The following is a 21,470-nucleotide window of genomic DNA, read 5'->3' as shown; positions in this document are numbered from 1 at the left end:
GGTGGGGAGCTCCAGCCAGCTCTCTTTCCCCACGACCCGGCCCGGGATCCCCGCTCCGGGTGTTGCTTCTTCCTGCTATCCGGAGAGTCAAGGAGTGGAGGGAGGCGCCTGGCCGTGGGCGGAGCCTAGGTAGGGCGGGCACTTGAGACGCTCATTCCTGGCTCTGTCCATTGGTCGTCCGTGAGGTCACGGGGGTGGGGGCGGGGCCCGAGGCAGGCTCCGGTCCCTCCCCAGCTCGGAACCCAGTCCCGATTGCATCCCCCACCCCCAGCTGCACAGACCTGACACTGACACACAGTCACTGCAGCTGCTGAGCGAGCCGGACGCTTTAAGCACGCGGCGGCCGCCGGACTAGCCCGGAGCTCGAACCCCAGCGCCCGCCAGCGCGCTCCCACGCGGGTCCCCGCACAGAGGTTCCCGCTCGGCCGCGCGCGGGAAGCGGGGATCGCGCGCCCTCCGCTCGCAGCTCCAGGCTGCCCACGGCGGCTGCAGCCGACGCGCGGTTCCAAACCCGAGCGCTCCGGGAAGCCGGCGCGTCTCGGAGGCGTCGGCGGCGGTGGGGGCCGCCCGTCCGGGTTCCCCGCACCCACAGTGCTGCGTCCCGCTTGCCGCGCCCCGGCGACTCTGACCTTCCAAGGGTCGCCTACCTCGGCCCCAAGTCCCCGGTCCCGCGCCCCACTCCAGGGCGAGGCCCGCTCCAGCTCCCGCTTCTCGTGCACTCGCGGGCCGGCGCGCAGGCCCGGGTGGGGGGAGGGTCACTGGGACCAGCTACCGCCGGTCCCAGTGCACGCTCGCTGCTCTCGCCACCAGGGCCCGCTGAGCAGCTCCCGGCCTGGTCGCTGTTCCCGAGCCGGGGCGCTGGTGCCGGGGCGCGGCCGCACTCACTCGCCTCACCGGAGGGTTGTGGGCAGGCCCTGCCCTGAAGGGGCTAAGCGGCTAGGTGGAGTCGGTAGGGTGTCCGCTCCGCGTTTCTTCCTGGCGCTGGTTCCCGCGGGACCCAACCCTGGGCCGCCCCAGGCCCCTGCCCACGCGAGACGCTCCCGGCTTGGAAGAGTCTTTTTGGCGAGACACAGCTCCCGGCAGCAGCCCAGGAGGAGGAGAAAGAAGGGACAGTGCTGTCACGGCTACCCGGACCTTTCCTGTGGTATTTGGAGCCTAAGGCTGTCCCGAAGTCTACACTTGGCACCGACCGTCGGGTTAAAACGGCACCTGCTGGGATACCGACCTGGACCCCCTACATTTCTTAGGCGTCAGTGTCGCCAAGCTTTCCGGTGTCAGCTCTTTCGGAGTGTTCTTTTTCCTGGGTAGTCAAGGCCAAGGTAAGAGCCCTAGGTTGCGAGAGAACCTCTTTGTAAGGCGATTTGGTGAGAAGTGCCCTAACAAGCTACCCATACCTGTGGCTGATACCCGGTGTGCTTAGGTTATTGTGCAAGACGGAGGGCACACCGTTTTTGCCTTGGCTTTGAGTTCTGGAAAAGCAGGAGGTTGAAGACCCTAAATCTCTGGTGTTCTCAGGACCTGTCTCAGGGTATGGCAGGCTCATAGGCGGACAGATGTAGGTAGACAATGGTGGGGTGGGATGTTATGTGTGGGAGTTCTCTAACATCTGGAGGTGCTGTATTCCCACTACCCTGGGACCCTTCCCGCCATTCTGCCCTGCTCACCTACCCGCCTTTCATGATGGGTTGCCCCTAGAGCTTGCTTTGTAATTAATTGAAGAGAGAACGGTTTGGGGGTGTGCATCCACATTTTGCAAGAAGCTTTTTAGGTTAGAGTGGATGGTTTGCGTCAATACCCACAGGAGGGAGAACAGCCAACACACCTGATCCTTCCTTTTAGACTAAACTTCTTGTAGGGATCAAGTTTATTCTTAATCCGTTCTGGTCTAGACAGAATTTATTGTGAATGCCATTGCTTCTGGACGTTTGGGATGGTGACTAAAGTTTGAGCATCATGAAGTTATGCTGTTCATTGCTTTGAAACGCTCCCACTATGTAACCACAGTTCTTTCTACAAGCCATGTCTTTGCCAGAGTGAGATTTTTTTTTAAACTTATGGGCTTCCTCGAAACAATCTGCTTTTAAATGGGTCACGCCAAAGGGAACAGATCGTCTCTTGCACATTCAGTCCATCCCCTGGGTGACCCTGTTTAATAGGGATGCGTTTTTTTCCTGTTCCTGTGTTGGTGCACCTGGGTTGAGTAGGTTTCTGCTCAATTCTGAATCTGTGAATTTTGTCACTCAGTCCTTTAAAATGATTTCCCGAGGGAGCAAAATAGCAGCTTACATTTTCTGTGAATGTCACAGGAAGTTTTACAGGGTCTTACGTAAGTCTCTCAAGAAAGAACTCAGACTCTCCCTTCAAGGGGACATGAGGTGTAGAGAGGGGTGGGGGTGCACATCACCTAAGTGCAGATGCCTGTATTGACATAGTGGGGACCCAAAGTGCTTATTCTCTGGTGGATGCAGTAACCTGAGACTAATGTTCCTCCTTGCCTCTCCTGCCTTCCCACCTCAGGAACAATTTGATAGACTCGAGATAGGACAAGGTTCTAAATTCGGAAAAGGACAAATGGTGGTTTCTTTTCTCATCTCATCATTACAGATGGATGACATGAATGAATTCCTCGCCTAGGCTGGGGCCTCACTAGGAGAGAAAAAAGACTAAAGGAAAACTTGCATGACGGTGTCACACATCTCTTGTGTACCTTTAGTTTTGAAGTGTGCTTTTTACCTTAGTGAAAATTACTTGAGGAGAACACACATTTTGTCGAGCTGGGGCCTGTTAATTCCATTCAGAGGGGCAGAAGCTATCAGAATTTGCCAGTGCTAAAGAAAGGCAGCAAACTCCTTTAGTAGGACAGAGAGGCTTCTAAAGCAGAGATTCCCTCCAACCTGGGTCAGCACAGACAGCTTGTGAGTGGTCTGAATTGTGGACTGATATTTTAGATGTGAAAGGGTATGGATTCCTTTGACTTTTAAGTTTAAACTGGAAGAACCTTAGAAATAAAATCAAAGATTTAATCCTCTAATAGGTCATGAGAATTCTTTTCTAGGTTTCCAACGTTTTCCTAGGTTCTCCTGTTTTTTAGTCAATGCTTGACGGAGGAGGCTGCTTTTCACAATGTCTCAGCCCTCCAGCCACCTACAGGACACTAGGGCGGACTGGTTTTCTATTCCACCACCAAAGCACAAAGACCAAGAACAGATGCTAGAAACAGCCATGGCTTTTTGTTAAAGCTCATAATTGTAACTTTTTGGTACCCAACTTGTGTTTGCATTAGTGAATGGATTCCAATATTTGTGTGGTGGGCCTGGTTTTATCTACAGTGTCATGTGGACAACTTGGTTGTTAACTACAAAGCTGGTCAGATTCAGTTATAGTGGTTTTGTTTTTTTTTTTTTTTTTTTTTCGAGACAGGGTTTCTCTGTGGTTTTGGAGCCTGTCCTGGAACTACTTTTGTAGACCAGGCTGGTCTCGAACTCACAGAGATCCGCCTGCCTCTGTCTCCCGAGTGCTGGGATTAAAGGCTTGCGCCACCACCGCCCGGCCAGTTATAGTGTTTTAAGCATATAATGACTATACATTTTGGGAAGATAGTCTCCTGTAAACTCCTGCCTTTTTCATGGGGTCATGCTAATTTTAAATTACCTAATATTACTTGTAACTATCCCTCCATCCGCTTTGTAGTTCTGAGGTTCAAACTCATGGCTTCATACCACTACTCAGTGACATACCCAGCCCCTCCTTCTTGGGAGATGAGGGGGACTTTTGGACTATATAACCCAGATTTCAAAAATAACACTTCTTCAAAACATCTCTGAGATGAATTCCATCAAGTTTCTTGCTATCATCTTCTTAAAAGTACATTCCTTACACAGATGGTAACATATCATTTGACAGCATGGTTGGGCTTAGATGCTCTCTGCAATTTGAACAGTGTTAAATCATTAGTGTCTGGGATTCTTCTAACAGAATTAGAAGATAATTGTATTTCCCTGAAGAACAAAGCCCTTTGGCCCAAGTCTGTGCATAGCAGCTAATTCTTTTTTTTTTTTTTTTCGAGACAGGGTTTCTCTGTAGTTTTGGAGCCTGTCCTGGAACTAGCTCTGTAGACCAGGCTGGTCTCAAACTCACAGAGATCCGCCTGCCTCTGCCTCCCAAGTGCTGGGATTAAAGGCGTGTGCCACCACCGCCCGGCTAGCAGCTAATTCTTATGAAAGACACAAAAGGTAAGAAGGAAGAGCTTTAAGAGACTGCCCATTCCAAAATATTGGCACTCAAAGGACAAATTACATACATCAAGATCTAGGTACTACTCGAGTCTTAAGAAGCCTGATTCAGCATGTAGAATTAAATTTTGTTTGGAACTTGCAAAATTCTGCAAGTCATTTCATTGCCAGGAACTCTGGGGTCTGTTAGATTGCATCTGCGACCTTTTACTCAAAAGTATAATGCATATGTAGGTAGTTTAAGGAGTACTGCTATTGTGGTCTAGGAAAAATGATAAATGTAGAGTCTTACCTTCTATTAAGGCTTTACAAATTGATTTTCATAGGTATAATATAACCAAGAGGTAAGAGATTGGAAAAGGGGAATGTGGTTAGACTTGTCATTGAGTAACAGCCTGTGAAAGCCTGAGAGCATCTGGTCTGTGGTTCTAAGCCATGACGGGAGTCTTAGGAATTTGAGGGAAGCCCTTTGGCAGAGGTGGAGGAGGTACCTGAGGCAGAATACTGACCGGCCTTCTGTAGGGTTGGTGAACAGGTGAATGTGTCTGTACCTAGAGATTCTCAGAGAGGCAGGAATGATGATGGCTTGGGTTATGTGGCTTCACTGTTGTACACTTCTCTATTAGAAAGGAGTGATTTTGTACTTCTCTATTGGAAAGGAGTGATTGCTTGTGAACATTGGTACAAGTGCCTTACCGTGTGTGCAGGTCATGGAGGCTCTTCATTTGACTCATTGTTGGTCATGGGTAGCAGGCAGACATCCACTCCTGCAAGCTGAGTACTACTGTGCAGGTGTGTTCAAAGGACGACTTTTAGTTTCCCAGGTTAGTGGGAATAAGGGTGACAGCAGCATGTGCCCCATTGTACGTCAGTCATGTGGAATGGCAGCTGGAAAAGGAGAATTTCTAGGGAAGGAAAACTTGGAGTTGGGAGGTTAGTAACTTAACAGGGCCCCATGCTAGAGATTGTATCTTATCCTCATTCTCTATATAATCAAAAGAGGGCAAAAATGGTTGTCAGGCAAGTCCAAGAATACTAGTTGATTACCCCATATTGTTATTAAACATAGACAAATATTTTGGTGTCTGTTGTTTCCATGTAGAATTTTTCATGTCCTTTCAAAAGTTATTAGCATGCAAATAAAGGGTCCCTTTTCAACCCTACATCTGCCTTCTGTGTATGAATGACATCCGGGGTTTTTACACAGCAGTGCGATAAAGAACTCAGTTACTTAACACATAATACAGTATGGTGAGGACAAAACTGCCTCCTATTAGACTAAATTTATTTTGTCAGCTTTAGATCCAGATAGAGTTATGGCTGTGTTTCACACCTTAACAGCGTTTCAGTATCATAATCATTTCCATTCTAGTCTCAACTTTCTTTGTTGTTAGAAGAGTTTTATACTGTTGAAAATGGGAGTATGCATGTACATGTCTGTCAACCTTTGTGTGTTGCAGTGGTAAACTTTAGTTTGTTCCTTGGTCTTGGTTTCTGTAGGTGATTGATTCTTAGGTTCCTCCCCCTTAATACCAATTTTCACAGATGTTTAAGCTCCTTTTCTAAGATGGTCTAGTGTTTGCATATAAACTATGTACACCTCCTATATAGTTTTATAACATCTACATTATTTATAATACCTACCCCAATGTAAATGATACATGAATTACAGTGTGATGTTTAGAAAGCAAATGACAGAGAAAAATGTCTACATGTTTAATATAGTCACAATTTTTATTTTTAATTTTATTTAAAGGCTTATTTTTACTTTACGTGTATGAGTGCCTTGCCTGATTGTAAAATACTGTATACATGCGTGTTCCCCCCGGTTCCAGAAGAGGACTGTAAATAGAGACTGTACTTTAATTTCAGACCAGGATAATCACACAGAAACTATATTAATTACAACATTGTTTTGCCTACAGCTTAAGTTATATTTCTAGCTAGCTCTTACATCTTAAATTAACCCATTCCTATTAATCTGTGTATAGCCACGAGGCTGTAGCTTACTTGGTAAGGTTCTTTTGTCTTTCTCCTTCGGCAGCTACATGGCATCTCTCTGACTCTACCTTCTTTCCTTCTCTATCCTTGCTTGGATTTTCTGTCTTGCTATGTTCGCCCTGCCATAGGCCAAAGGAGCTTCTTTATTAACTGATGCTAATAAAATGTATTCACAGCACACAGAGGGGGATCCCACATCAAAGGACACCGAAATCCCTGGAGTTAGAGTTATAGACTTATAAGCTGTCTCTGGATATTGGAAACTGAACCTAGGTTCTCTGCAAGGACAGCAAGTACTCCTAACTGCCATGCTATCTCTCCAGCTCTGGACACAATTTTTAATGCTTTCTGTCTGCTGCTGGTTGCATACCTAATGGCAAATCCTCTTAGTCTAGACTCTCTAGGACTGCCTGCATGTGGTAAGGAAGAGGATCAATAGTGGAGCTATGCTCTCTGAGGGTATTAGAAAGAACAGAAACTCAAAGTTGCGATTGTAATTTCCAGGACCATGTATGTTTAATTAAGATCAGGAGCCAGGACAGAGGTAATAAAAGGTGTATGTGTACGTATGTCTACATGTATTTTTAATACTTGCTCGTTTGCTTTGCATCTTCTATGCCTGTATTGGATGGGTTGCTTTAAGATTCTGGGTAGCATCTGTCCATAAGGCATTGCTTACTTTATATCTAGCAGTTTAGACTCCTGAATAGGGAGAGGCCCAACCTAAGCTAGTTAACAGCAAGATTTAGATCAAGTAGGGCTTTAGTTCTCTGCTCTGAATTGGAAGAGACCTGACCAGTACAAAGGTGTGTTTAAGAAGAATGTCAGCCTTTGCTCTTTGTTGTAAACTTCATAGAACCTCTTGTACGTGAGGCCATGAACATATGAAAAAGCTTGCTTGCTTGCAGATAGATTGACCCTGGAATGTTATGTAGTAAGGAGGATCGGGCTGTGTCCTGCTACTCGGCTACTTTAACCCCTGCCTGAGTCTAAACAGTGTCCTTCTTGGGCAGGAGAACCATGGGGTCTGATACAGAAGGACCTCCTACACCACTTAGGTACTACTTGAGAAAGAAGAGCTTTGTGATAAAAAGAAAACCAAGCAAAAACAATGATCATTTTAACTGTTTCAAAATGAAGTAGATAAAAACAGGAATTGACCCTTCTATAGTCTTCTGCCTGATACCTTCAGAAGGAAGTCCTTCCATTTGACCTTGTAGGGGGAAAGCATTCTGTCATTGCTACAGTCCTATAGGGGGTTTTGTGGTTGTATTGTCTCTGACCCCCAAGTACCTATATTTTTTATCAAATCCTCAGAAGAGAGTTTGTTCTAGGAATGAAGTGAAATAGAGGCATTTAAGGCAGCAGAGGTAATTTTGGAGTTGCAGGTAATCCCAGGCTCACAGGCTGGGGTAGAATGGAAAGTACAGTCTCATCCATAATTGGAGCTGTTCTTGTCACATTATGGGGCTTTGCTTTGGACAGGTAGCAGATGCCAAAGGAAACGGAACCCTGACCACTGGGAGAGCTTTGCTTTTCACTGGGTCCTTTTCTGAATTACCAAGGCCAATTGGAAAGAAATAGCTTGGCCGATCTCTCCAGCCCTCCATGATAGTAGGAGGATTTGCTGAAGCAGAAGGCCTTGTGCATTTCTTAGGTTTTTAAAATTATTTGTAAAGGGATTGGGTCTTGAGTGTTATTTTACTGTTAGTGATGACTACTGCTTCACACATATAGATGCATATTTTTTTCTTTTGAATAAGGTTGACATGTGTGACTGACTGGAAGCTATCACCACCCCCTACATTAGTTTCCAGAACAGTTGTATGGATCCTTAATAAGCCAACAGTGTGTTCCAGCTTCGCCAACAGATACTGGCTCTTATCTGGGAGAGGCATTTACTGTTCTCCTTGAGAGACACAAGCAGAAGGATGGGGTGGGTTTTTTCCTACCTCTAGTACGATGACTGGTGCTTTACTAAGCACTGAAGTAAGTAGTTACAGTATCAGCCCCAAATGATCAATTTAGTGAATGAAAGGGTAGCCCTCTTTTCACTGTTGAGGTGCAGTGACCAGGGAGGGGGACATTTCAGCAGATCCCAGTGTACATGGGATGAACTTGAACTACCTGCAGCCACTTTACAGAGCTTTTATTTTCAATTTGCCATTGGCATTTCAGATCAACAAAATAAATTCTCTGAAGGCTTATCTCTGTGTGTAAGTGCCATAATAGAATGCCCCTATGCTCTTTCCTCTGATATATAGGGATTTTAACTTATTTGGATTGGGAAGAATGGGTGTACCCTCAAGCTGGTTCACATTCAGATACAAGATGTATTGAAAATTTCTTAAAGCATTTTCAATACAAGCCTTAGAGTGATTGGAGCATCTAGTGCTAATGACAGTGGCTATGGCATGACTGTGATGGGGCCATGGCTTTTGTGTTGGGAGGGTGAAGTAGATTTCCAGGATTGAAGGGAGAGACACTACCTCAGTGAGAAAAGGTCAGGGAAGAGGCCTCTGCGCAGTAGACGTCTTTGCCCATCTGTGTTAACTTGAGTTGCTTCATCTGAACTCCTCAGGATCATGACTTAGTTTAGCATGGACAGCTTCTCCCTGTGATCAGAGCAGCTGTGCTGGGACACCATTCAGTCTGAAGGAGGTAGCTGACTCCCCAGGTCAGTTCCTTCATTCAGCCTAAGGGAGGCAGTTGAAGCCTGAGATCAGCTCTTTCATACCTAAGCCTTGGATACTGAGGCCAATGAGGTAAGGAGGATTCTTCACTGGAAAGGTGGGACTAGAGTCCACGCTTCCTGTTCTCCATCTGTATCAGCCTTTGGTTCCAGTCTCATACACCCTATTTTTCGGCTCTGTCCTCAGTTTCCCTCCTGTCTTTCCATACTTTCTACTTCAGTGTGTTTCATACCTACTCAGTGTACCTTAGTACAGACAAGCCTCCATTAGAACCCCTTTTAGTGACTTTATTTTCACAGCCCCCATAAAATGTGGGGGCTCATTCTTGACTAGGTCACCAGGACTCAGCTCTTAGTGGTTATGTTTCTTCAGTCTGGTTATCTGAGGGCTGGCCTTGCCCTGGCTTTCCTGCATTCAGCCTGTGTGACTCCCAAGTTCTACTTGCCCTTTTAGATGACTTTGATACACTTACTTCCTTTGCTAGTTAGACCCTTACTGTTCTGCTGTCTGGTTACAGTCTTTCCTTCCTGACTACAGGCTCTGTGACATTCCATGTCTTTATGGTGTTCCCTTGGCTCATGGAGCCAACATCCACCAGATTATTCCATGTGCAGGAATAGAGGTGCAGTGATCATTCACTCATGTCCTTGACTAGGGTAGGGAAGTAAATGCTAAAAAGGTAGGAACAGAAAGAGATGCACACTGGCACACTGCTTGGTAGCCTGAAGGGATCAAAGAGGAGGATGATATTCCATTTGAATCCTTGTGAATCTGAGATGAGATGATAGAGTGACGGGGGCCATGCCAAATCCAGAGCAGAGCCCTGGTGTTGTCATCCCTTACTGTTTCTCTCATTGTGTGCTGAGGCCACACCCATCTTAAAATTCATGGGAGCATTCCATAAATTTCTAGCACCTAGAGATCCTTTACAGACATGTGGTTGAATTAAGGCTAGAGACTTCTGCTGTTGACGTTAAGAAACAAAGTTGGAGAGTTTGGGGAAAATGTGTCTGAGTGAAGCACAACATAAGATATAGATGAGTTGCGGGGTCCGAATAGAAAGCGGGGGATGATGTTGGGGAGTGTTTAGCTGAAGGTGTTCATGGGAACCAGAAGTAGGAATTGTTCTAAAATTCTGTGGAAGAGGCAGTATTAAAGTCAGGCTCTTGGGTGTGAAGTACTTAAACCATGAGTGAAAGGATTCAGGCCAGGTGAGGTTGACAAAAGAACAAATATCTAACTTGAGGTTTGAGAAGAAACCAGCTAGAGTCTTTTAGCAAAGTCATTGCAGGTGCAATGAAGAAAGTAACTAATACACGCTGCTTAACCCAAATACCTCACAGTAGGTAGGCTCCATTGTCTGACAATGGCACATTGGAAAATTCTGGAGGACCCTCTCAAGTGTAGCAGTATGCATTGTCTAAAAATCCCTGGATGGAATTGTTGCCACAGGACAGAGGCCAACAGATGTTTCTGAAAACTTTTCCAGTCTTCATCATTAGCTCAACTTAAGCTTGACATTGATGTTGGAGATGATTATCATTACTCATTCTAAAGGCAGCCTCATTGGAATAAAGTCAACTCATGACCCAGCCATAATCTAAAAATAGTTTCTCCTTAAGCTGTGATGGGGATGGGACTTTGGTGAGGTCGTCTTGAGCCTCTCTTATTAGAGGTTTGTTTAAATGGACCCAGAGTCATAGAACAATCTTTTTCTGGGTTTTGTCTGATACTCAGTAAGGGACATAATAGAGAAATTTCTTTTCTTCACAAGTGGCTTCTATGGTACCTGCAGGGGCTGAGAGCAGATGCTAAGAATTCTTCCATCTGGATTGTGCTTCACATTAGAAGCCTGGTCAGGGCTCTGCCCTCTACCCTCATGTCTGCCATGTTGTTTTCTGCTGGACTGTGGGGATATTCTTTGTATAATGTTAGAGTAAGCCATTCTAGACAGCCACATTTTTTTTTTTTTTTAAGTAGGGCATTCTACTTACCTTTGGGGAGTAAGAACTTTTCTAGAATAGTCCGTGGATTTGCCCTCACTGGCTAGTGACTAGAAAGCTTCTACCTTTCTAATGGGACACACAAAGCTTATTGTGAACCATCTCCAGCACAGTTGCTTCATCTTCTTCCCTCCACTCCCCACTTAGGGACCTCCAATCCCTAACTTCATAGTTTCCCTATTTATTAGTTATTTTGCCCGTACTTGACAAGGTCTGTACTTACTTTCTTTGCCTGTTCAACTTTTTCCCCTTTTCTGCATGGAACATTTCTAGTTCCTACTTGAAACCAGCCTAAGAAGCCCTTCTTAGCCTTCCTGGTTCTGGGTGCTGAATGATATTGGCACTCTGTTCTGCTGAGTGCTGCCCCCTTTTCACAATTCTGCCTCTCTCACTAGCCTGCAGTTTACCTGTCATCAGCTCCCACTGTACCTAAGGCTCTTTATCTTCAGGGCTTTATCCTAAACCCAGAAGTACTGTTTGACCAATAAATGGTGATACTGATATTTTAGTGTGGTGTAGACTGGGCTGGTGTAATGTGGTATTTTTCTACTGGACCTGGAGAGCCTTCCTTTCCTGCAGGGGTAGCTAGCATGATATGAATTTGTTTCTTAAAGCATTCTCAACTGTACTGACTGCATGTCCTTAGCAATAAATAGAATACTGTTGCCCCGAGGTCATGGTGGAGGGTGAAAGAAAAAATAAATAAAAGGAGGACATGACTTCTCCTAGGTATGGGAGAGGAGAAGATTTATTGTAGATATGAGGAAGAGTGTAGCTAGAGGCAGAGATATCTGGAGAATCCACAGTGAACATGACCCTAAGCCGGGCCATGTGAGGACAACGGGGAGGTGAGAGCCAGGGGACCAAGAGGCTAGGAAGGTGAAGGGTGAAAAAGGATAAAAAAGGCCAGGTGTAGCCAAAATGGCAGGATTATATAGGGAAGGGCAGAAAGGGGAAGGGAAGGCAGTCCTGTCCCTGGACTGGAGAGTTCAGGGTACGTTGCAGGGTATGCCAGCCAGGTTCTTAAGTGTCTTTGTACATCAGTTGATCGTTTCTTCTGCTTTCTCCTCATGTTGTCTTCACTCTTAGGAAAGCTCTCCCTATTGGGTGACTGTGAGGGTTCCTGGAGCCTGTGTCCCATCTTACCATCTCAGGTGAAGGGGAGTGTCTTTTCCCGGTCTTATCTGGTAAAGTAATAGTCCTATTCTGGTATAAGAATCACATCTCAGGAGCAGGTTGGGAAAGGGCATGAGTCATGTTTGAATGACTTTCCATAGTTCTGTAGCAGACCTGAAGTTTAGATGCCACTATGCTTATTCTCTTGGGTGTGCTTCCTCTACTGCCCCAGCCACCAGCTTCTCCTCTTGGGATGTCCACGTAGACACTGACAGGATGGCCTGGGAGTTGCCTTCCACTCCCTACATTTGTCATGTCAAAACCTTAGTCGCAAGGACAAGGAATCCTCAACACAGTACATTTTGTGACTTTTTCCTCCCTTAACATGGTTTTATTCTTTAAACATCTTAAAAAGGTAACTTAAAAATATTGGCCCCCATGTAGATTAGTTTGCCAGGGATGTTATAACAATACTGTATGTGGGTGTGTGGGAGGACTTCAACAACTGTTGTAGAAACTGGTGATTATCCTTTGAATCCAAGCAGCGTGATGTTCAATGAGACCCTCACAATACTGGGCCTGTGAACACTCCTTCTGTGATTCTGGTCTCTCCCTCCCACCCATTCCTTCTCTAGTTGTATGTGGTCTTGGGAGATGCTCCAGCATATAGTAGAAGGTTACTGGGTTGGGAGTTCCAGTGATACAGTTTCCCCCAGGTCATGACCTATCTGGGGTGGGACTTTTTTGTGGCGCTCTGTGTTTACTGTTGTTTACAACTTCACCCATGCTCCTATTATAAGTGAGCCAAATAAACTTGGGTTTATGAAACTCAGCTGGGGTGGGGTAATTTCTTTGGTCTGTTTATTAGTATCCTATCTGGGTGAATAGATGTTAGTTCATCACTCTCCAGGAAAAGTGTTATCACCACTGCAGAAATTTATTTTCTAGTAGTTTTGAGGCAATAGTGTGGCAGGACTGTGTCTTCCAAGGCCTGCCTCCTTTGTTAGTCTTTACTTTATCTTTTTATTATTTTTGTCTATGGATCTCTAATCTGCCCTTCTTTTATGGATGAAACCACACTGGGTGAGGATAATGACTGTATTTTACCCTTGTAGCCTCCATGAGAGCCCTCTCTCCAAACACAGTCATATCCTGATTTGCTGACTTCATTTACAGACTTCTCAGTATTTGAGCTTGGTGAGGAGCCATAATCCTACCCTTAGCAGGGATGTGTTTTAATGCTGTTGTTCAGTAGGTAATATTTGACCAGTTTTGTGCAAACTTTGAAACACAAATTTGTAGCACATTCTGGTCTGTCAATGTAGACAAAGCAACCCAGGGATGGTGTCTTTGCAGGCTGCTGTTTGGGGACACTTTTTCCTTTTGATGGAATAGAGAGGACAGGTGTACCCGAATAGAGAGGACAGGTGTACAGAAGGACAACTGGCTTGCTTAAAATGCTTGGAATGAGGTGGTAAGGGTCAGGACAATTATCTGCTTAGGCTCAGTGCTGACTCTTGGACTTGAAGCCTTGCCATTATCATTAAAAAACAAATCCCAAGGGTGTTCTTTGTTTGTAAAATGAGCGTACTGAGGCTCTAACGTACAACTTTGTAGTAGCGAGAACTGTCCTCTCTACTCTTGGCATAGGGTAGCCGATTCTCTGTGGTCAAAAACTTTACTGAAGTCTTCAGGTGTTGGAGCTAGTGTGTCTATGTATGACAGTTGTTATCTTGTTTTCTGTGTCTTAGGGATCACATTTTGCAAAGGTAGGGGTTCATAGATGAGTTGACCAAATCACAAAAGGGCTACTTTTGTTTTGAAATGATGTTCATGTATTTCTGAGCTCATCATCTTTTACATTAAACAGATGACAGACCTGCCCATTTATCTGTTTTGTCAAGACATTGTCACTCTTCTTGCTAGTGTGTTAACTGTTGTTTTAATTGCCATATACTCATTGACTGGGGTGATAATGGATCATCCGATGAGCGATGTGGCGGTAGACTTTGTCTTGTTAAGTTGTAGTTTTTCTGTGTCAACCCCGCATCCTTCATTTTAATTTTCCTTACCTGTCATCTAAAAAAATTCTAAGCTTAATGCTCTAGAAAGATCATTGCTACAAGATGTACTTATGATGCACTTATCACCTCTTGCTTAGAGGTTATCTTGGTGGAAAGCAATTCCGTCCGTGAGAGAATCAGACTGACTATCAAGGGGCACATGTGTGTTCCTGCACATGTGTGCATGTAGGTTCAGAGCTTGTTGTGCAGTGTCTTTCCCTATTGCTCTCCACATTGTATATAATGTGGAGCCCAGAGCTCATGGGCTGGCTAACCAGCTTGCTCTGGTAATTTCTTGCTTCTACAGTGCTTTGATTACAGGTGGGCTACCACACCTGCTTGCATTTATGTTGGTACTGGGGCTCTGAATTCTGCTCCTTATGCTTGTGAACCATCTCTCAGCCTCAAAATTCTTTCTGTGCTGGTACCAGCTGTTTGGTTAGGGCTTACACTAATACTCATCTTAATGTGATCACTTCCATGAAAACCTTATTCTTAAGAATTCTTTATGAGATATTGTGGGTTATCTTTTGGAAGCAGAAAGTGTGACAATAAAACCTGTGTCCTCTCAGCTTCAGTCTCCTATCTATGAAACAGGGACTGTCACCCTTTCCCACCTTCAGCTCAGAGACCAAGCACAATCTTGTGAGAAGGTATCCTAGAACACAGATGGCTTCTGACTTGCTATAAGGTTCAGTTTATTCTAAACTTTTGACTTTGGTATGATGTGGATGTGATATGCCTTTGGGTTTTGAACTGTGATCTTTTCCTGGGTGATACAGAGTAGAGTCTCCACGGGATGGTGTAAAGCAGCATGGAGCTGTAGCTGTCTGTCATCCAGTATACCAGAGTGGTAAACTACCTGTGCTCTGAAGTGTAGCACACTGCTGAGTTTGTTAGGTTAGGTGTATGGCATACATCATTTTTCTTTTACAATAGGTTTATTGCGACATAAGCATCTGTATGTATTCGCAGGGTGATGGCCCAGGGCCCCATATGAAGTCTATGATATCAAACCAGGTTCTGGGTCTTACCCATGATAGGCTCTGTGAGTTTTTTAAATGAAAAGTTCTTTGAGAAGTAAAATTTGAATTTTGACTGAAGTTACGTGCTAGGTAGGACTCGGAGAATTCTGGTCCTGGATTGAGAGGGACATATCACTGTGGTGGGGTCTACACCCTTAGACTTATGGATTGGTTGCCTTCTCTGACTGAATTGATGGGCACTAACTGCTGCCATTGGTGTAAATTGGTATGGATCCTGTGGTATGCATCCAGCTTTTGAATCTTTTATGGGGAGCATAACATGTGGGTACATTCTGCGTTTATTAATTTAGTTTTGTGATTTCGGTTTTGGAATTCAAAAGAGCTTCATTGAGGACAGAGACTAAGAAAAAAGTTTCTTTCTTGAATCTTCTAATAACTTGTAATGGTGAGGGACCAAAGCCACAAACAAACCTTGGAAACCCTGGAAACCTTCACACTTACAGTTCAAGGAGGGGGGGGGCTGTTTCTTTGGCTTCTTTTAGCTTCAGTTGTAACACAAATGTCAGAGGTAGGCATGTCTTGAATTTGTGTTTTGTTTGTTTTGTAGCTCTTTTTTTTTGAGACAGTGTCTTGTGTAGCCCAGGCTAACCTTGAACGCATCGTCTTCTTCCGCAATCAAATGCCTGTATTTCAGGCATGTGCGATTGCATCTAGCTCTTCATTTTTTTAAAAGATACTTAAACTGCTGCAGAAATCTCACTTCTTTGTTAAATATATGCTAGCCTAATTTTCATCATCAGATTAGCATTTCTGAAGGCCACGGTAGTTAATGTCACTTTGCCCAGACTCCTTCAGTGACCTGCAATTGCTGACCATCTTCAATGTGCCAGAATTGTACACCAACCCCCCTAGGGTGAGGAGGATAATAAAATAAAGTCTCTACATGGAACACTTTTACTCAGCGAGACAGGGTTCAATGACCAGGTTAGGCTGTTCCTAACCCTTTTGTTTCTAGGCAAAGCCACTTCTTTTTTTGCTTGTCACCTGCAGTTCTGGGCTAAAAACTACCATATATCTAACTCCACTTGGTATTTATTGGGCTGTTACATCAAATTTTGCAAAACCAGAGCATCGCTTGGCTAGACAGAATCTTTATTCCACTCCCAAGAGGCTGCTCAACAAGCTTTGATGATCCGTAAAACCCAGCTCTATTTCTAACACAGGAAAGCTTGTAACTTTTTTCTTTCCTTTTCTGAATTTGAGTCCTTTATGGAGTATTTTGATAGTTGGGTGCTGTCAGCTGCAGATTTTATGTCACTGCTTCTCAGATGGATGATGAAGTTCTGGGATCAATTTGGTTATATGCTGGCCTCATACAGAGCCACACTTGGAAGTGTTACATTGCAAGAAGTGTTCTTTTTTGTGGGGAGATTTAGATACAGTAATTGAAATGGGGATACCTGGAAGGAATATTGATGTCTCTTCACTACATGCAGTAGTTGGCAGGCATCTTGCAGAAGAGTTGAGGGAATTTGCTGTCTTGTTCACTTCCAGTGGGGAAGAATTTAATGGCCTCTGCTGTGGTGATCTGACCCAGTACAGCCTCTCCTTAAGCACTTTTCCTTCTGCTTACTTCCTGATGGATAATAGCAGAAGAGGACTTGACTAGATATGCAGTGAGGTGTCCTAGAAAAATACAGTCTCACAGATTGAGAAGGCACGGAGAAGAAGGAACCATTGGCGCAAGATTTGGGCCATTACATAATTTTTCTCTTCAGAGGCATTCTTTGGTGGGGAGAAAGGAGGAAATAGAAGTGTTGTTATCAAAGTGTTTCATGCTTTCTTTGTGTCTCATTGAAAGATAGGAGTTTCTAGGGTTTTAAAGAGGCATGTGGATTAGCTGGATTATTGTGTAGACAATAAGACAAACCATAAAATTTATGGTTTCATACCTTTTAGTTATAGGTCCAGAAAAATCAAGGGACTTGTCCAAGGTCACACCAATGGAGTAGTAAAACCTCCACTCTGGAGTTCCAGCTGCTTGCTGGCTCTCCCGAGCCCAGGCTACCTTTGTCATGATTCAGTAACTCTTTGAAACAAGACTTACATTTTTTCAGATGATGCCCCCCCAAAGAAATTACAGAGCCCTCCTATTGGGTGCCTTTGAGTTGCTACAGCTGTGATCATATCACTGGACCGCAATGGAAGGAATGGCACGGTCAGGTCTTCCTTTTTAAATCAGGGTCTTGTTCCTATGATTATTGAATGCATCCTTTAAAGATGAGGGGGTAAAAAAAACCAGCCACCTTCCTCAGCAAGTCATAAAACAAATTATGCCCTTGCTACCCAGAAGTGCAGAGAAACAGCAGGCTCTTCATGGTGCAGAGAGTAATGGATGCAATATTAAAACAATGAGGAATAAACCAGGATCCAATAGCTGAAAGCCCAGAGGAAAACAGCCTAGTAATGCCCCAGGGATAATAGGTCTCAACGACAGGTCCCTGTGATTTATTGTGCTTAATGTACTTATTTTTATTTGTCCCCTTCCACATGGAGCTTTGTCACCAAAGAGATTTGATAATGGCCTGTTTGCAGTCACTTAGGCTCCGTAATAAAGCGCCACCATTCATCTATCTGTGCACTGGTTGGCATTTACCCTGAGCTTTCACCTTCTCTGGCAAGGATAAAATAGAGCCAGATAAGGGCTTCTCTGCCTCCTTGCATGTTTTCATCATGCCTGGCTGTTCTGACTCATTGTGGTTTCCAACTTTGTGCCCCTTTGGAACAGCAGCAGAAGACAGTTTCAGCAGGTGGATATCAAGTTTTGAGATGGATGGTTGTGTAAGAGCAGAGTACACTCAGTCTTACTAAGATGCAAAAGAAGAGCCCCATCCTACATGGCATGACAGGTCTACAGGATTTCATCCACATATATCACCAGTGAGAGTTTTTACTACTTTCAGCTTTTGAGGGTAAGCAAAATAAAGCAGAGAAGTGGGCATGTAAAGCTTCCCAGAAGAATGGGCTTGATCTAACGGCTGTAACATGTTCGCTTTTTGGCAGCAGATGCTTTGCCAGTATGGGTGTGTCCAGTCAAATTTTCTTTCCTCTTATTTCTGTACTTTTGGCAAAGGGACGTAGAGGCCTTTCAGGGGGGGTCCTGCCTTTAACCTGTGTAGGTCCTGATGGATACTTAGGGTGAAGGCTGGGAAAGCAGAGCACTAACGCCAGATTTCTTCTCTTTGGGGAACTCTGCCTAGTCTATCATCAGGGCTGGCTGGCAGGAAGGCACTTTGGCTCTGTTGCTTCTCACACTTAAGCTGCTTTGCTCAATTTTCATTTGAAAACAAAGAGAATAAATATCTAATTGCAGAAATTTCAAACAGTGCAACAGAGCCAGATTGTAATAGCAGGAGATGGATACTCTGGGGGCCTTCTAGATAAACCCACCTGTGTACCAAGAGACTTGGCCTCTTCATAATCAATAGTCAGTGGCTGAGGGACTGGAAGGGCACTTTTGGGATTCCATTCTGTTACTCTTGCATGAGACTATTGCTGCCTTCATGAAGTTGCCACACATTGGAGCACACACAGCAAGGAACTTCAGTTGGTTCGGGGCCTGAAAGTGACCCTAGGTATCAGTCAACAAGCAGACAGGTCCCTCAGGTACAAGGAAATGAATGGACACTCAAATGAGCTTATGGATAGATTTTTACCAGGGCTCCATGCACAAGAATACCACCTGGTGACACTGACTGCAGCCTTGCAAGTTGATGCCCTGATTATCTATCATGCCATGGTCAGATTCACGCCAGAGCTGCAGAAGCTGAGCTCACACAGGTCTGCTGCCCTGGGCTGCTGGTTGATGATAGCTTGCTGTACAGCAGCAGCTCACCAGAGCCTGAATTCACTCCATCTTGGCTTTTTTCACTGGTTACCTCAGCCTGCATCTTCTCTTTTTCAGATGCTGGCAACAGAGGAAACATAAGAATCTTCTGCTTTTCCATTTTCTTTGTAGACTTAGATACATTCATGGTTAGAGTGAATCTTTCCTCTTACTTCCTTCCTGTCCTCTTCTCCTTTCTGACTTGTGTGCCCCACCCAGAGATACAGATACCCAGTTTTGCCTGCTCACCTCTGGCAGGTGAACTCACTTCCCTATTCTTCCTTGTTTGACGGGCATAACCTCGTGTCTTTCATTTCTGTTGTGTTATAACACAAAATAAGGGTGATCATATTTGCTGGGGTAACTTTAATTTAAAATATTGTCCTATTTGCTGATAATTATCAACTGCTGAAGCATTCTAAAAAATCAAGCTCAGTGTATAAGCTTTCATTGAACTGACTCCCATGCAGTGAATTAAAAAGACACTATTATTTTTGGAGCACTGGCAATAATCAATAATATTAACCACTTGATTAATGATTCTCATTGTGTCTTCGCTGCAACCTGATGAGTGGGTGTCAAACTACCTGATACAGAGAAGAGCACACCGAGATATACTGGGGTTTGTTTTCTTGTCACACAGTGCATTTATGTGGCTGGAATTGGAACTCCCAGCCATGTTCTCTCTTGGCTGGGCTTAGGCCAAAGGGAGTAGAGAGGTATTGCTTCCAAGTCTTCTGACTCAGCTTTATTTGGAAGGTGGAACTGTTGTTCTTGGAGGCTGCTGGGAGTTTCTAAAAATCCATTCCACAATGGAACCCCATGGGCTGTAAAAATCCAACACTGAATAATGCAAGGGGACCAGGGAATTAGGAGAAGCGGCTGTGGATAGCTTCCCTGGTGCTGTATTTTAAGGATTACAGTGACTTTTGTCCTGGCTGTGTGCAAGAAAAGTCAGGAAGCTAGAATGTCTGCTGTTCCTTGTTCTGTCCTACCAGTCATGGTTTATTTGGACCATGTGTATGTATCTTAGCTACTGGGGTCCCATACACCCTAGGTATGGAGGTGTGTAGCTTAATTCAGAATACTGGGGAGACGGGCTTCTATATATGGGAGGTTGAGGATAAAACAAAGAAGATATAGCTTTGGTTGAGGGTGTGTTCTGACAATCACAGCTCCTTTAGTCTTAGAGTGGCATGGTCCAGGCCCACAGTGATAGCTTCCTGGGTTTGGATCTGGAAACAGAGATGGGTAGGCTTTTACTTTCCCTATGAACTCAGTAGACCCTTGAACCTTCACTGTGGTCACTCCACTTCCTTCTCAACACATCTGTGAAGGGGACAGAGGTATTTGTGGGGCTGAGATGTGTATCCAACATGCCTTCACAGGAAAGTTTGATGCTTGAGTTGCACAAAATGCCTTTAGCCATTGCTTCTAGTTCATGGTTAATCTGTGGCTTTTGGGCTTTTTAGAGAAGATACCAAACTAGATGCCTCATGTTGTATAGATGCATCATTTTGTGTCTACTAGAGTGTGTCGTGTGTTTGGTGCTCTGTATATCTTAATTTAGTGATCTACTAGAGCATTCTTTGAAAGTGGAAAGCGCAGAGAATCTAAAGTGCCTTGGGCATGTGAAGCCTTTGGCGATTATTACCTGTTTAAAAGGATACTTCTCTTAGCTGCACTCTCGCTGCTTTTATCTTACATATTTTTTTTGCTCCTGCTTGTGGCAACACTTTTAATGTGCTGTGTCATTTCTGTGAAGATAAGCTGATGATGGCAGGCTTCTGTTTCCCTCTGTCTTGTGTCTCAGTACATATTTGAGGTGGCATGTCTCTGGCGTCAGCAGAATTCAGAGAGGGAAATGGAATAAGTTAAGATTCAACTTTGGTTGCGTTCCAGAAAGAATTGCAAGCATTCTTAGGGTCTGCAGTATATGCGGCATAATGTAATTTTACTGCCTTTCCATTTGGAGCAGGTGTCTTCATATTTAATTAAAATGCATTCCTTTCTCCTTTCTTTTTTCTTCTTTTTTGTAAGCCTTTACCTTTTAATGGAAAATGATGCTTTTCTGCAGACTTTACTTTTTTTTTAAAATTTTTTATTGAGAAAAAAAAAGTTTCCGCCTCCTCCCAGCCTCCCATTTCCCTCCCCCTCCTTCCACCCCTCTCCCCCTCCCCCCACTCCTCTTTCACCCCCATCTCCAGTCCAAAGAGCAGTCAGGGTTCCCTGCCCTGTGAAAAGTCCAAGGTCCTCCCCCATCCGTCCAGGTCTAGGAAGGTGAACATCCAAACTGGCTAGGTTCCCACAAAGCTAGAACATGAAGTAGGATCAAAATCCCGTGCCATTGTCCTTGGCTTCTCATCATCCCTCATTGTTCGCCATGTTCAGAGAGTCCGGTTTTGTCCCATGCTTTTTCAGTCACAGTTCAGCTGGCCTTGGTGAGCTCCCAGTAGATCAGCCCCACTGTCTCAGTGGGTGGGTGCACCC

At 44.6% G+C, this 21,470-nt stretch overlaps 1 protein-coding gene across 5 annotated transcripts in view; it reads left to right on the top strand.

Annotated features, from left to right (window-relative positions):
• Window positions 1-257: 257 nt before the first annotated feature.
• Window positions 258-21,470, top strand: part of Large1 (LARGE xylosyl- and glucuronyltransferase 1) — a 573,700-nt gene continuing 552,487 nt past the window's right edge. For 4 of the 5 annotated variants that reach the window (XM_026777408.1, XM_026777405.1, XM_026777407.1 and 1 more), the window contains exon 1: window positions 258-1,319. The gene's annotated coding sequence lies outside the window, so the exon portion shown is untranslated. The remainder of the gene's footprint in view (window positions 1,320-21,470) is intronic. The other variant, XM_026777409.1, reaches the window with a different exon arrangement.

The sequence above is a fragment of the Microtus ochrogaster genome, unplaced genomic scaffold (genome assembly GCF_000317375.1).
Source record: "Microtus ochrogaster isolate Prairie Vole_2 unplaced genomic scaffold, MicOch1.0 UNK63, whole genome shotgun sequence".
Taxonomy (NCBI): Eukaryota; Metazoa; Chordata; class Mammalia; order Rodentia; family Cricetidae; genus Microtus; species Microtus ochrogaster.
The sequence above is the reverse complement of the archived record's forward strand: the minus strand, read 5'-3'. Positions and strand labels throughout refer to the sequence as shown.